Here is a 13930-nt window from a genome sequence, read left to right on the forward strand (position 1 = left end):
TCCACTGAGTACAATATTAGTAATTATGCATGTTGTGTGACAAGGAACACTAAATACACCTAAAGTAAGCCTAAACAAATGCATATGGTGGTCTTCTTGCAGCTAAAGATCTTCAGGGCAATTCTTCTTTTAGTTCTCTTAGAGGACATTAGCTCAAACCTCATTTTGATGGAAAATGGTATTTATAAAATTATGGGTCTCAAGACAGTGAAAATCACAGCAGCAAATCACAGTCTACAAATCACCGCAGCAGTCTTTCTCATTTCTGCTTTATAGTAAAGTTTATTGTAAACTAGGTAATAAGAGGAAATCCTGCTTGTATCATACTGGAGTACAATAGTTGAATGTTAACTCATTTATTATCACCTGTCACATCCCTATGAATGCATCATTGTGAACATTCATTTGGATCTAGGACAGCATCATTAATCATTGTTCAAAAAGCCCCACAGTAGTTAATTATTTGTCTCAACATATTGCATTTAAATCATCCTCCTCATTAAATCAATTATGAAACAATGTAAGTATCCTAATTGAGCTACTAAGTACTAGAACTTTGTTGAAGAATAGAAATAGAAAGAAACTACCAAATGATCATATCCTCATTTGCAAGTACATAAAGTTTATTTCTTTTATTCTTTAGCAGAAATCATAAAGCTTGGGAATTAAATCAGGAAACACTTCCAGGCTGTATTAGCTGGGAATTGGCAATGTTCTACCTTTGTCATATGCCTTTTTACAGCTTGAAACACAAGCAGAACCTGCTCATGTGTGCTCATACTATAGACTGTAAACATATTTGATGATGCAAAGAAGTTTTTAACAATTCCCATCCTTCCCTATGAAATATAGAAAACAATAGAAGTTGTTTTTGGAAACATGGTTCGAATGTAAATCTAAGTCATTTTCTCAAGAATGGCACTCATTGAAGCAAATATTGACTTGTGTATCTGCATTATCTGTCCCAGGCTGCCCTTACATTAAGCAGAGGGAAATAGTTTCAAGACTTAATTCATCCAACTTGTTTCAAGTATCTGCTTTGGGATAAGATGAATCACATCCTAGAAGTACTTCTTTTTTTTCCATTGACCCAAGAGGGGGTCCAGGACTTCTAGGTGTCAAGATGAGGATGTCTGCACTTCAGTAATCCGTGACAACATGAACTTGAAAGCTCAAAAGGGAAGAATGAAGAGGTGTAGGCCTCTGATTATTTACACCTGGAACATCATAAAAGACAGAAGATATACAAAGGATTTGATTGCAAAGAGTGGTGGGACACAGCTTAGCAAACAGATAGAGATGATAAAATGAGCTGGAAAATACACAGCAAACTGTTCTATAGATGGAAATATTCTTATAGACAATAATAACTAACTTTGTGGAAAGTATATTCCTTCCAAATGCTAATAATTTCTGTAGCTTTTAAATCTTCTTTTGCTTTGGCAAGGTCCCCATAAAAATATAAATACTTCAGCTGCTGTTCTTTTCAGTTGTTGGTCTTACCTGTAGTAAAATCTATTGTGATCTCTTACGGCAGTACTAATTTCATCAAGTACATGAAATAACTCTAACCGTTTTGAAGTCTTAAGTTTTTTGTCATCTGTGGTCTGATTTGACTTCAGTATTGTTAAAAAATGCTTTGTTATCCTCCTCACTCTTTTAGAAAGGAAAGATATATCACTTGATTTGTTTTGAGGTAAAAACACTCTAATGATGATTCACTTCAGCAGCAAATCAGTCCCATCTTCAGTACTAACTTGAGCTGTATTTGCTACTTTTTCAGTTTCCCCACAGACCTGTCTCTGTTTCAAGGAGTGCATAAAATCTGGTCAGAACAGTGGATTGATTCTTGGTTTTGTGATAGGGCCACCTTTTCATGTAGGCAACTTTGACTTGATAACCTTCTGCTCTGGTACAAACAAATAGACCCTACAAAATGTAGACCTACACAGTGTGGGAAAGCCCATCAATTTTTACCTTTCTCTTTCACATCATGGTACATCAGCAACATGGCAAATATCTTTATCTTTGGAAATGAAAATCTTATTCTGAACACCACCCTTCATGGAATAAGAACTGCTTCCATCATCTTTTCCTGCTCCATAGTTATTGGTAGATTCATATCTCTTCTCTCTGACAAGTTGCAATAGGAGTACCTATATAATTTTTCATCTTTCAGTTTTTTGGGTTTTTTGTTGTTTTTTTTCTTTTTTTTTTACTATGCCTCTCAAAACAGCCCTTTGTCAAATGAACTGCAATCAACATCTGGTTTATTTGTTTGTTTTCCAATGAAATTTAAAAATAAGTAGGGAAGAAGGAAAAGAAGTCTAAAAACTAATGTTTCCTTTCATAGGAAAAATAATCAATGTTAATTTAAAAATATATTTTCTATACATCCATTGAAAATTCTGTCTTCCAAGATTTCTATAAAAACTAACATTTGCCAACAATTACCACTTGGTGCTATATAACACTTCTTTCAAAATATTTGGAGATACCTACTGTGCACTAACTGTGGGCAAATGTTAATTGTTAATAGCTTTGTGGTCTTGTTACTGGTGAAAACATGATGAACTCCCAGAATAATTTCATGCTAAATGACAACTCATTTTATTTTTAACAGCATTGCAAATAGTTACATTAAACTTGCAAAACAAAACTCTAAATCCCAGGAAGGAATAAACTGTGAAGAATTAATTGACTTGCAAATGGTTTCTTTTCCTCACTATCTGCACACACTAAAATTCCACTCACTGTGCATTTGATAAGTCAGATGCAATTATAGGACATAGATGGTTAATTAAGAACTTAACCTCACTTTTCACAGTGATTGACATCCCCCTTTCACATAAAATATGCAAACTAATATTTTGTGTAAATAAATGCGGAATTTTGCGGACATGCTAGCAAAACAAATTTGTCAGTTTTATCACATTTACCAAGTTGTCAGGTTGCTTTTGGATTTAGGAGGTACAGACTCTTTGTGAACTTCCCACAAACAAAGGCACGCTGATCCTCAACCCACTGACAGCAACAGAGGAAGTTGCTGTTGTCTTCAGTGTAAGGAAGATTCAGCTCAGAAGACACAAACATTGGCTAATATGAAGGAATAGGGCAGCCTTGTTAGCATGGCTCTTTCCCAGGAAGTCAGAAGCTGATCAGCTTTATGCTCAGCAGGAGATGTCAACAAAGTCTATAGAAATTATGATGGGTGCTTCAGATTACACGAAGAAATTGTGACTTACTCAGAAAGGTCATATATAAAACATTCTCCTTAAATACATTCTCCTCAAAGTAGGTCAGCAGTTTACACTTTTTAGGCACTACTTCTTAACAAGTAACTGAAAAAAATCTGTAGAAGATACTTTAGGAAGAAAAAAGAAGACAAAACAGGTAAAAAAAAGGAATAAAAATGTTAAAACACAAACAGCTCGAATCACAAAAAAAAAAAAAAAAAAAAAAAGGAAACCCCCTTTCTCTTTCTACTGGGAGGTGGGCTTTGCCCACAGCAAAACTCATGGGGATGTTATAGTGATGACAATAGCCAAAGCATTTTCACTATTTTTTTGTGGCACTAGAGGGGGGGAAAAAAAAAAAGCAAGGAAACTCTCCTGCTGCCTGAGGCATGCTCTTGAGCAAAGCTCAGCTCTTTAGTCTTGGGTCAGGGAAGACAGGATTTGGATCAACAGGATGTATGAGTGGATTAACATGACAAATTAAGTGTTAATCCAAGTAGTAGCCAACTATTAATAAACTCCTCATGAACACTACCTTAGTGGTTTGAACTCCTAGCTCCTGGTGTGTTTTCAGTTTGGAGGGTGATTATGAACTAGTCCCCCGTCTAGAGGCACACGTAGTTTCATGTGGGTGAACAAATACAGATAAGTCTGTCCCACAGCCTTCATAAAGATGTTGTGTTTAGTATGAACATGGACAAGGCACTTCAGACTTCAGGATCTGAAAGAAAGAAGCTGTTTTGGTAGGGGGAATGAGTTGGAGGGAGGTGCTCAAAGCCTGCTACTTTATCCATGTTGGCATATGTAGCTGCTACCTATTAATGATTTTCCTCTGAAGAGTTCTAACTAGCTTTTTGTTTAAAAAAAATGTTAACCTATTGTTTGTTAGCAATCAGTTATCAGATTGGTACAAAAGTATTTTAGATATCATTGGAAGATTTCCCTTACTCCTTTGGAAATAGGAACTAGTCTGAGAATTCCCTGCATCTACCTCTTTTTCACTTGCTTGCAAGTTTGGTTTTACTTTTCTAGTACTCAGTGGAAAATCTCTGTGAATATAACTAAAGAAAAAGGTATTTTAACCACACTCATTTAAGTTCAAATATTCCAATTTTTATTGGTATGAAGCGGAAAAACATTACAAATAATACTTTAATAATAAGTTTTAGTTCCAAGGGCTTATTTAATTTAAATAATTTAATTTAAATTTAAATGAAAAAGAACAACAGGTATGTGACTCAAGTGCCAATAAAACCAGGTACCTAGCTTGGACATAATTATGCAAGTAAATCTACTTTTGCTGCTAGTGAATGCTTATCTCTATCACTTTAAAGACAATTTTATTCTCACTGATGACTACAGGACTAGGTCCTCCATCTCTAATGACATATTTCAGTCTCACAGATAGTTTTCATCCAAGCATCTCTATATATTTACACTAGCAAGCTTTCATTGTCCAATAAAAAAAATATGCTAAATTTTGCCCGAACACATGAAGTATAAAATACTGCAGAGAAATACACAGCAAGTTTGCTTTTGATATGGAATTTTTAATCTGTACAGTAGTTGGTTTTTATGTTTTACTTTTCAACAAACTATTCTTTAAATTATGCTTTAAACTATGGATACTTATAAGAAATGGCCTTCGCTTATTTTTTAAACACAAAAGGATTCAAGAATTGCACTGTTCTAAGGACTTCAAGTATTTGTTTTGTTTCCCATGATGTAGGAGACCTTGGTGATTGTCTGTAGTTAAAGAATTCTAAAAAACTTTTTTTTTAAAGAAGATCAAAAAAACCTAAAAATAAAAGAAAGAAGATGCCTTACTGAAAAGAAAAAAAAAAAAAAGAGAAAAAAAAGAAAACACACAAACCAAACCCCAAAACTCTACAGAGTTCCGAGAGGAGAAGAAAAGGAGTAAAAGATCATTTCAACATAGTGATTTATAGGGAAAGGTTCAGCAGCTTACATAAAACCAAAAGGGGAAGTGGTCGAACATTGGGTCAAATCTCTATTCACATGTTTTGTAATAAAAGACTGACTGTAGCCTTTGAGCCTTGCTTCCAGTCACAGACAATGGCAATTGCAGAGCAAGACTAATAACAGGATTTAGCATAAATCCACCACAGGAAGTGAACAGTTGTACTGGCAAATAATTAGCCAGGGAACTTTTTATGGCAACATCAGGATGCTCTCTGTGTTTTAAAGCATTGTCTGCAATTGTGATTGTGGGGGGAAAAAAAAAGAATAGTCCCTTCTCCCTCTTTGTAGAAGACTTTCAAATGTTTTTACAGCATTTTAATAATTTTGCTCCTTAGCCTAATTTTGTAGCAATAGTGTATTGAATTTGCATTCAAAAAGTTTTAAAAAATGTTCTTTTTTCTTTGTTTTTTCCCTCACTGATGCTTTTTATTGCAAGGTGGATTGTGTTTATTTTGCATGGCTAACAAGTTGGTTCAAAGCAACACTTTGATCTTGAACCCCTGCCAGATTCCAAGATCTGAAAGCCCCCCTGTGCAGTAAAGTAGACCTGTACTCAAAAAGCCTGACTAATTTGCAAAGGAATGTCAAAATTACTGGCACAGCTGACTACTGTGGTGCAGTAGAGTCCAGTTTTTCTAATGCTTTTCTCCATTTGTTTACTTGACACTTGTTAGAAGATTAAGTATTGACTTCTCCAGGCAAGAAATTTCTGTCATTGCATTAAAACAAACAAGCAAACAAATTAAACAAAACCAGATCAACTACTGTGAAATTTTTACTTTTCACAAGAGATAATTTTCTGGTAAGCAATGCAATTAGATCTGGAGAAAGCAGTCTATCTGCTCTTTTGCATTTTACAAAAATGGCAAAGAATTCAAAGAATTTTTGCTATGTAAGAATATGCAGGTTATATGTGAGTGCTCTGAATACATTTCTACACCTTTAGTCTTCATTAGTTCTGCCTAGTGAGAACTTCATGAAGTGAGATACATTAATGAAACTCTCTAAATAAAACTGTATCTCATTTCCATTGCCTTTGTATACCTGCTTCCTAAACACTGAAAAAAAACCAAAACCCCAAACCAAAAACCCCAACAAACAAACCCCCCACACACAAAAAAAAGCAATCAAGCAAACAAAAACCCTAACCAAATCACCTATGAGGAGACTGTGTCCTTGGTGTATCCTCTCAAAATTCAAGAAGTTAGAGGTATTTAAGATAGAATAGAAATTTCACACTAAATCCTTTGGTTTATGCATCACCAGTCTTCAGTGAAGAAAAGCAATGACATTTGCTTTCACAATATAACTTGAGAAACAGATGTCCAGAACTGCACGATGGTTATCTATAAACCTGAATCTGGCTCTCTAGAGGCCAAGGAGAGAGCAAGGTACTTCAAACACTCTGTGGACTGCAAATTATCAGCTGGATGCCCAGCCTGGACATGGTGTACATGAAAGAAAGAAAATACCCACAAATTTACATGCCTTTCAGAATTTAGACTGTATCTGTTCAGCTGCTAGTGAAGCTGTAGTGTGTTGCCGTATAGATGCTAGCCTGAGCTCTGCCAGCAACAGGAAAAGCAGAGAAACAAAAACTTTCTAGCAGCATTGGAAGTTGGAGCATAAACTTCACTTTGCCATGAGGACAAGGGTGCCCAGAGCTTGTTCTCTCCACACACACATTTGTTAAGACAATTAAGAATACACAGGGCTTTTTTTTTTCTTGTGTGTGTAAACAGACGAGATTGACAAAGGGCCAGACAAAGGAAATAATATTAGCTATAATGTCACAACTGAGGCAAAGAAAAATTACCAATGGGATTTTCAGAAGGATTAAAGAAGCATGACTTTATTGACTGTGCTATGTTAACATCAAACCTGGTTTGACTCTCAGTAATTTCTTCAAAGTAAGACTGGAAGCAGAACAGGAACCAAACTCAGGTCAATACTCAACCCACAAAACCATAATTACTTTCCTCATTTCTTTTCTATATTTAAGGGGGGGAAAAGAAAAGTACATGTGCCTGTAGGGTGACCTGTCATGCTGCAAAGTCTCTACTTATACAGCTCCAGTCCCTCTCATTTTAACTAACTCTAATTTTGAATGCTGTCTTTGGCATTCTGCCTCGGACTTCTCAAAAGGCGCCTTTTTTTTTTTTTGGGTGGATTTTTTTTTTATTTTTTCCTCTTTTGAGAAAGGAGATAATAAGTGTGAATACTTATTTCTCCATGAAGAACAGATCTTTTGTAGTTAAGTTTAGCATCACTGCCATTTCTTACTTTTTTAAAGTTTAGACTAAACCCATGATATTTATATAGTGAAAATCCCTAAGAGGTTCCAAATGAATCATTCATCTGAGCTTCCAGCAAGACGTTATATTTTTTTAATGTTCTGTTTATGGGAGTTGTTTTTTGTGTAGTTTGGTTTGCATTCTTGGAGAATTATGTTAAGAACACTAAATTTTTTTAATGATTCATACAAAAGATGTAGATCAAACTTGTCATCAAAGGAAAATAATAAAAAAAAGATAAATTTGTTTCAGGATACAGTTGCAGAAACTTAATATCCATTTAAGAGGAATGTGCATAGTGTACAAGTTCTGGTATACAGTATAAACTGTGTCTACATATTTAGAAAAGAAGAAAACAGAGAGAAATCATTCAAGGAATGAAGAATGGGGTAAAATTTTCAAAAAATTCACAGACCAGATTGTACCTACAGCAGTAAGTGGATCAATAATGCTATATTTTATGGCTAGAAACATCTCTGAAGTTTAAAGTGTAGTTTCTTCTGTTAACTGCAATTACATGTATAAAAGAACATTTTCCTTAGCATGTAAGTTTTATATCTGTAAATTCAGAGTTATATTTACCTGCCTAATGTAATGACAACAATAGCAATAACAATAAAAATAATAATAATAATAATCTCTTACTATACATTTGCAACTGAAGGCTACAAAGTCAGCATAATAGTGTTAGAAAATGCATCATATCAGGAAAGTGATAGTATATTTGCAAACAAAATTGTTACTGACAGTGGCTTGGGTGTGTAGAAAAGTATTTTTCGACTGTCTCAGTTTTCCCAAGATGATTCTGTTTGGTTGTTGGGACATTTGCCCCCATGATGAATGTTGGTATAGCTGGTTGTCCCCAGCTATATGTTGTTATGGTTTTCTTTAACTGCCACATGGTTTTAATCTATTTTCAGTATGAAAGATACTATAGAGAAGTTACTTGAGATCCAGGTAGCCTAAGTCACGCACCAACTGTGAGCTGACCTAACCAAGTTCTGAAAATTAGTATATCTCAAGTTTTTGTTCTTATATGTCAAATTATAGATAAAATATGTTTATGATGTCCCCCAAAGTTCCTTAAAATGATCATCTCACTTCATGAGGATCAGCGCAGACAAGTCAGATATGTCAATGCACTTTCTGAGCCCTTTCTAATAAGCAATGGTGTGAAACAAGGTTGCGTTCTTGCACCAACCCTATTCACAATCTTTTTCAGCATGATGCTCCAAAGGGCCACGGCAGACCTCAAAGAAGAAGATGGTATCAACATTCGATACCGTACCGTACCGTACCTAAGGTGACTGAAGGCCCACACTAAGACCTTAAATCATTTGTCTTGGAGCTGCTTTATGCTGACGCCGCCACCCTTTTCCCCACACAGAAGTAGCTCTGTAGCGTTTAACATCCTGCTTTGGTGATGTTGCTGAGCTTTTTAGGTTGGAAGTCAGCTTAAAGAAGACAGAAGTTCTCTATCAACCTGCACCTCAGGAAGTCTTCCATCATCCCCATATCACCATTGGTGAATCAGAGCTCAAATCAGTCCAGCAGTTTAATTACCTAGGCAGCCTCATCTCCTCGGATGGTAAGATCGACAGAGAGATAGACAACAGGTTAACAAAGGCATATAGTGCTTTCAGAAAACTCCATAAAAGAGTTTGGCAAAATAAACATCTGAAGAAAAGTACAAAGACCAGTGTTTACAGAGCCATTGTGCTGTCTGCTCTTTTATATGGGTCTGAATCATGGGTCATCTACCGCCACAACCTGCAACTCCTAGAACGCTTCCATCAACGCTGCTTCTGTACAATCCTAAACATCCACTGGTCAGATTATGTGACCAATATGTCTGTTCTAGAACAAGCAGCAGTTTCGAGTATTGAGGTCATGTTGCTGAGAACACAGCTATGCTGGGCAGGACACATCTTCAGGATGAAGGACCACCACCTCCCTAAGATCGTGCTCTCTGGTGAACTTGCCACCAGCTCCCACAAGAGAGGATCCCCGAAGAGAAGATACAAGGAGTCCCTGAAACAACATCTCAACCTTGGTCGTATTGATCAACATAACTGGTCTACTCTGGCCTCCAATCAGGAGGCCTGGAGACACACCATCTATAACGCTGCTGCTTCTTTTGAGAACACATGCAGGATCACTCTCGAGGAGAAAAGACAACGCAGAAAGAATCATGTCTTGTCGATACTACCTAAGGAGTCCTTCTGCTGTGCCTTTTGCAACCAGATTTGTCTATCTCACATTGACCTTTTTAGTCACCAGCGTGCTTGTAGCAAATGTGGGTAGAGCCCTTTCTAAATCTTTGTTTGCAAAGCCTAACCATGAAAAAAAAATTAATAGATAAAATTGGCATATGAATCACGGGAAGAAATATTGTTATGTTGTTCATTCTGTTAGCATTAATGAATTAATTTTTAATTTATGTAGGCTGAAGTTTTCTGAAGTGAGTCTGTTGGAAAAAAATGGGAAGTACCCTGAGAAAAGTACTTTTTCCCCCATAATTTCTTACATAATTAAATGCAATTGTGATAAAAAACTATCGTGGAGAATTTTTAAAATGAGCTTCCACAGAAGCTGTCTGTCTATGACATAGCACTAAATATTTTTACAATATTTAGTAAGAAGAAGTTAAATGTTTGCTATTGAAGTTCATCGGTGACAAAAAAAAAAAGCTGACAGAATGGTAAATGTCAGTATCGTTCACCAAAAGTGTCATCTGCACCTTTTGATAAGTTAAGCAGATATAATACATATTATGAAATATAAGGACAAACAACTCAGGCTACACTTTAAGGATGAGAATTATTTCAGTCATTGTTATCTAAGAAAGGACCACGATAAGCAAAAAATTATTCCCATTAAGCTAGTCCTGTTATTCTGTGACTGAAAAGACCTAAAATGATTCAGGGATTTATAAGCAGGGAAATATGAAGTAGGTGTAAGGGGATCATATTACCTCTGGTGCAACTATTACTGCAACACCGAGTACAGACCCAGTACCCACACCTGAAGAATAAGTTATTGCATTGGAGGGAGCGTGCACTGAAGATGAGACAAATACAGAAGAAACAAGTTAGTAAGAACTGGAAAATATGTATTATTGCTAAAGGTTTAATGAGGTCACATGTACAGCAGAGAGGTTTTCGATCTGGTGTTCAAGCACTGTATGAAAATGAAAGATCCACAAAAGATAGCCTTGAAATCAAGCAAGTTGTTTAAAAGCAGTGGCAATTACTTGTTGAGACAAAGTTCCCTAACACTTGCAATATACAACACATGTAACTGAAGATTTTACATTTTTTGTAGCACAGTTAGTGGACTGAAAGAACGTATCAGCTCACGAGGACCTCACGGCTCCAGTGAAGAGGTCAGATGGATTATCACTCCAGGCCATCAGTCCAGTGAAGCCAGCTGAAGTGCATGTATGTGCTCAAAGCAATAGTCTGTGCAAAAACAGAAGGACAGAGACTCCTCTGTGAAGTCTCTTCTCTATTCCCATGGAAAAAAGGGATCACTGCATCCTTGACACAGGATTGAGTCTCAGGTACATTAAGCAGGATCTCCACTAGCTTTAATCACCTTGTCTGATTGTCAGTGTAGAGGAACAAGGATCTCAACAGAGCAATTTATCCCATTCTGGTAAGTGTCAAAGCTGACAAGAATGCTTCACTCAGGTATTGTCTTGCCACGGAAAAGAAGGTTGAATGAGTTGTGTAAATAATGAGTAAGAGTTATATAAGTCCAGTTGCTGATACACATAATGAAGAGAGAAATAAGCACTTTTTAGACTCAATTCATCTGACCTGCTTTAGATACCTTCTCTAAAACAAAATTAATTATGTGAAAGAATTATACAAATGGAGTCTTGAAAACTGTATAAAACTGTATTTTATCAGATGACCACATTAGATGTCTTAAATTTAAAATACTAAATATAAAGAATACAAATCATACTACATATGAAATTAATTTTAGGTCTTCAGGGTATGGGTAGTGGTAACGTGTCTTTGGCAATCTGTACATGCACTGACAATTGTCAGGATGCATTGACAAGAATTAAGAGCTGTGAATTGGCACTGAGCCCTGAATTACACAAAGGAGGAAAAGTAGTTAAACATTTTAAAGAAATTATGCTGAAAATAAAAGATATAATTGTCAAAACTAAGAGGAAAAGGAAAATGGGAAAGTGCTGTATTTCTTTTGAAACTGTTATAGTCAGATTCATTGCATGTTTTGTCATACACTTAATTTGAGATTTGTTAGTAATCTCATGGTCTGGTCTTACACACAAACTCAGTTGTGAAACTCAATGAGTGAATTATGAGAAAACCAATCAGCATTATAAAAAAATCCACCCTGAAAATTTACTTACTACTGAAAAAAAGTATGACTGACTACAGTTCCAAGCCCATGAGTTCCTTAATTTATCAGTATAAAATGCAGTATTAGAGCCCAGTGCTCTTAACAATCACTACCACGGAAGTTGTTAGTTCCATACACACTGCTGATTTCAACATGGAGTGAATGGGCTGGGTCTAAGAGTAAGATAAGTTATGTGAATAAATGTTACTTGATCAGTATCATTCAGCTCTGATCTTGTCCCAGGCACAATGAACAAAAATTAAATGCTGTGGCTGCTATGTTTGTAGAAAGAGGGCAGCGGGGGGGGGAGACTAAAGCTGTGCATTTAACTATATCTATATCTTTATATATATTATATATTTTAAATAGAAATACAGTTTATGCAAAGAACACATTTTGAAAGGGTAAGGAACCCAAATCATAGGGAAAGCAAAGACTATTTCAAGTATGCTTGAAATACTACTAGCTTGTATTTCAGCTAGTAGATCCCCTGGTCACTGAATTGGTTCCCTTGAGACACTGTTCTGTAGGTTAATAATCCTCATGATTAGAAAGTGTTTTCCTGATAATTCATCTGATTATACCCATCCATAATCTCCTCCCAAAAACCTCTCCTCATTTTACCTCTTTGGCATACTCTAAACAGGTCTTTTCTTTCAGCTTGGTCTTTCAGCTAAACAAGCTCAGTAGCTGGCTATGTGATACCCCACATAACTGGAATCCAAATCTGCAAATTTCCAAGCAGCCCTAAATTTCATTAATTTATAAAAGGCAGTGAAGGTTCTTACCCTCTCACAACCTAATGCCCAGCATTAATAAAAATATGTGCATTTAAATAAACAAAAATTCAACCTTACTATGCATGTAAAATATCTATATACATAACTTGGTATCTTTACAGCACTCTCTTGTTCCAAGAAAGCAGAGAATTATGCTTTTGGTAATAATTATTATAAAATATTTCCTTTCAGGAAAGTCTGTATCTATGATGTGTATATTCTGGAAAAAATATGGTTTACTCTGATAATTTGCTGGGAAGATGAGACCTTTAATTTTAAATGTTCAAAAATAAATCTTTCACTAATATGTATGGATCCAATTCTGTCAGGGGCGAATGACACAAGTCCTAGGATAGACTCTTACATTTGCCAGCTTCTACAAATTAAATACTCTTACTTCAGCAGTACACTAAAGCTGCAGTATCTTGAAAAAAAGTGACTCTAATTTTTTTAGGTGTTGTTCAGCCATCACTAAATGTCCTTTTCTCCTGTTTATATTATACTGCCTGTACTAGGGAATAAAGTTGTTCCCAGTGAAGGACTTATTGTACATTGCTTTTCAATTGTTTTTAGACATCTAAAGACAAAAGACTGCAGACTCTATCATTCTGGGGTGTGGGGGCACAGTCACTTATTGCCTCTAAAGGATAAGCCACATGTTTTGAAAGGAAAATCCAACAGCTAAAAATAAAGGCACATGTGCATATACGTACATTAAAATTCTTAGATTTCTTCTCTTCTTTAGACTTTTGCCAAGCTACATAAGAGGATTGCTTCTCATGTCAGCCAGAATACCTTCTGGAGTTTTCTGCTTGAGAGCTGTGAAGTCAGTGTTCATCGTAAAATTAGTATTCATATGGTTAAGGATATAGAAAATGCTTCCAAGATTGTCACTATTGCCCGACAAAAGGTGAGAAGCCTCTAAAGTTTTTAGAAGTCTGTTGATGGGAAAGTTGAAAGACCTTTCACATGACTCAGACCTCTATCAGATGGATCCCTAACAACTCAGGAACTTGGAAACACTTGGTGTAAATACACGATCAACTCAATGGTGTTCTATATATCCAGGACTGACACAAAAAGTGGGAGAAAACTCAGGTGTCAGAGCCTGCCAATGGGACAAAACTATTGAGGACAGTCAAAGCTGACTGAGTAGAAATGTAGCAGGATCACATGGGTGGCTGAGTAACAAAACAGCAGGTGAAATTCAATCTGAGTAAGCAGAAAGAAACATAGAAGGAGAAAAGTAAACCTAACT

This window comes from Manacus candei, unplaced genomic scaffold (genome assembly GCF_025592945.1).
Source record: "Manacus candei isolate 608988 ecotype Guabito, Panama unplaced genomic scaffold, ASM2559294v1 h1tg000014l, whole genome shotgun sequence".
NCBI lineage: Eukaryota > Metazoa > Chordata > Aves > Passeriformes > Pipridae > Manacus > Manacus candei.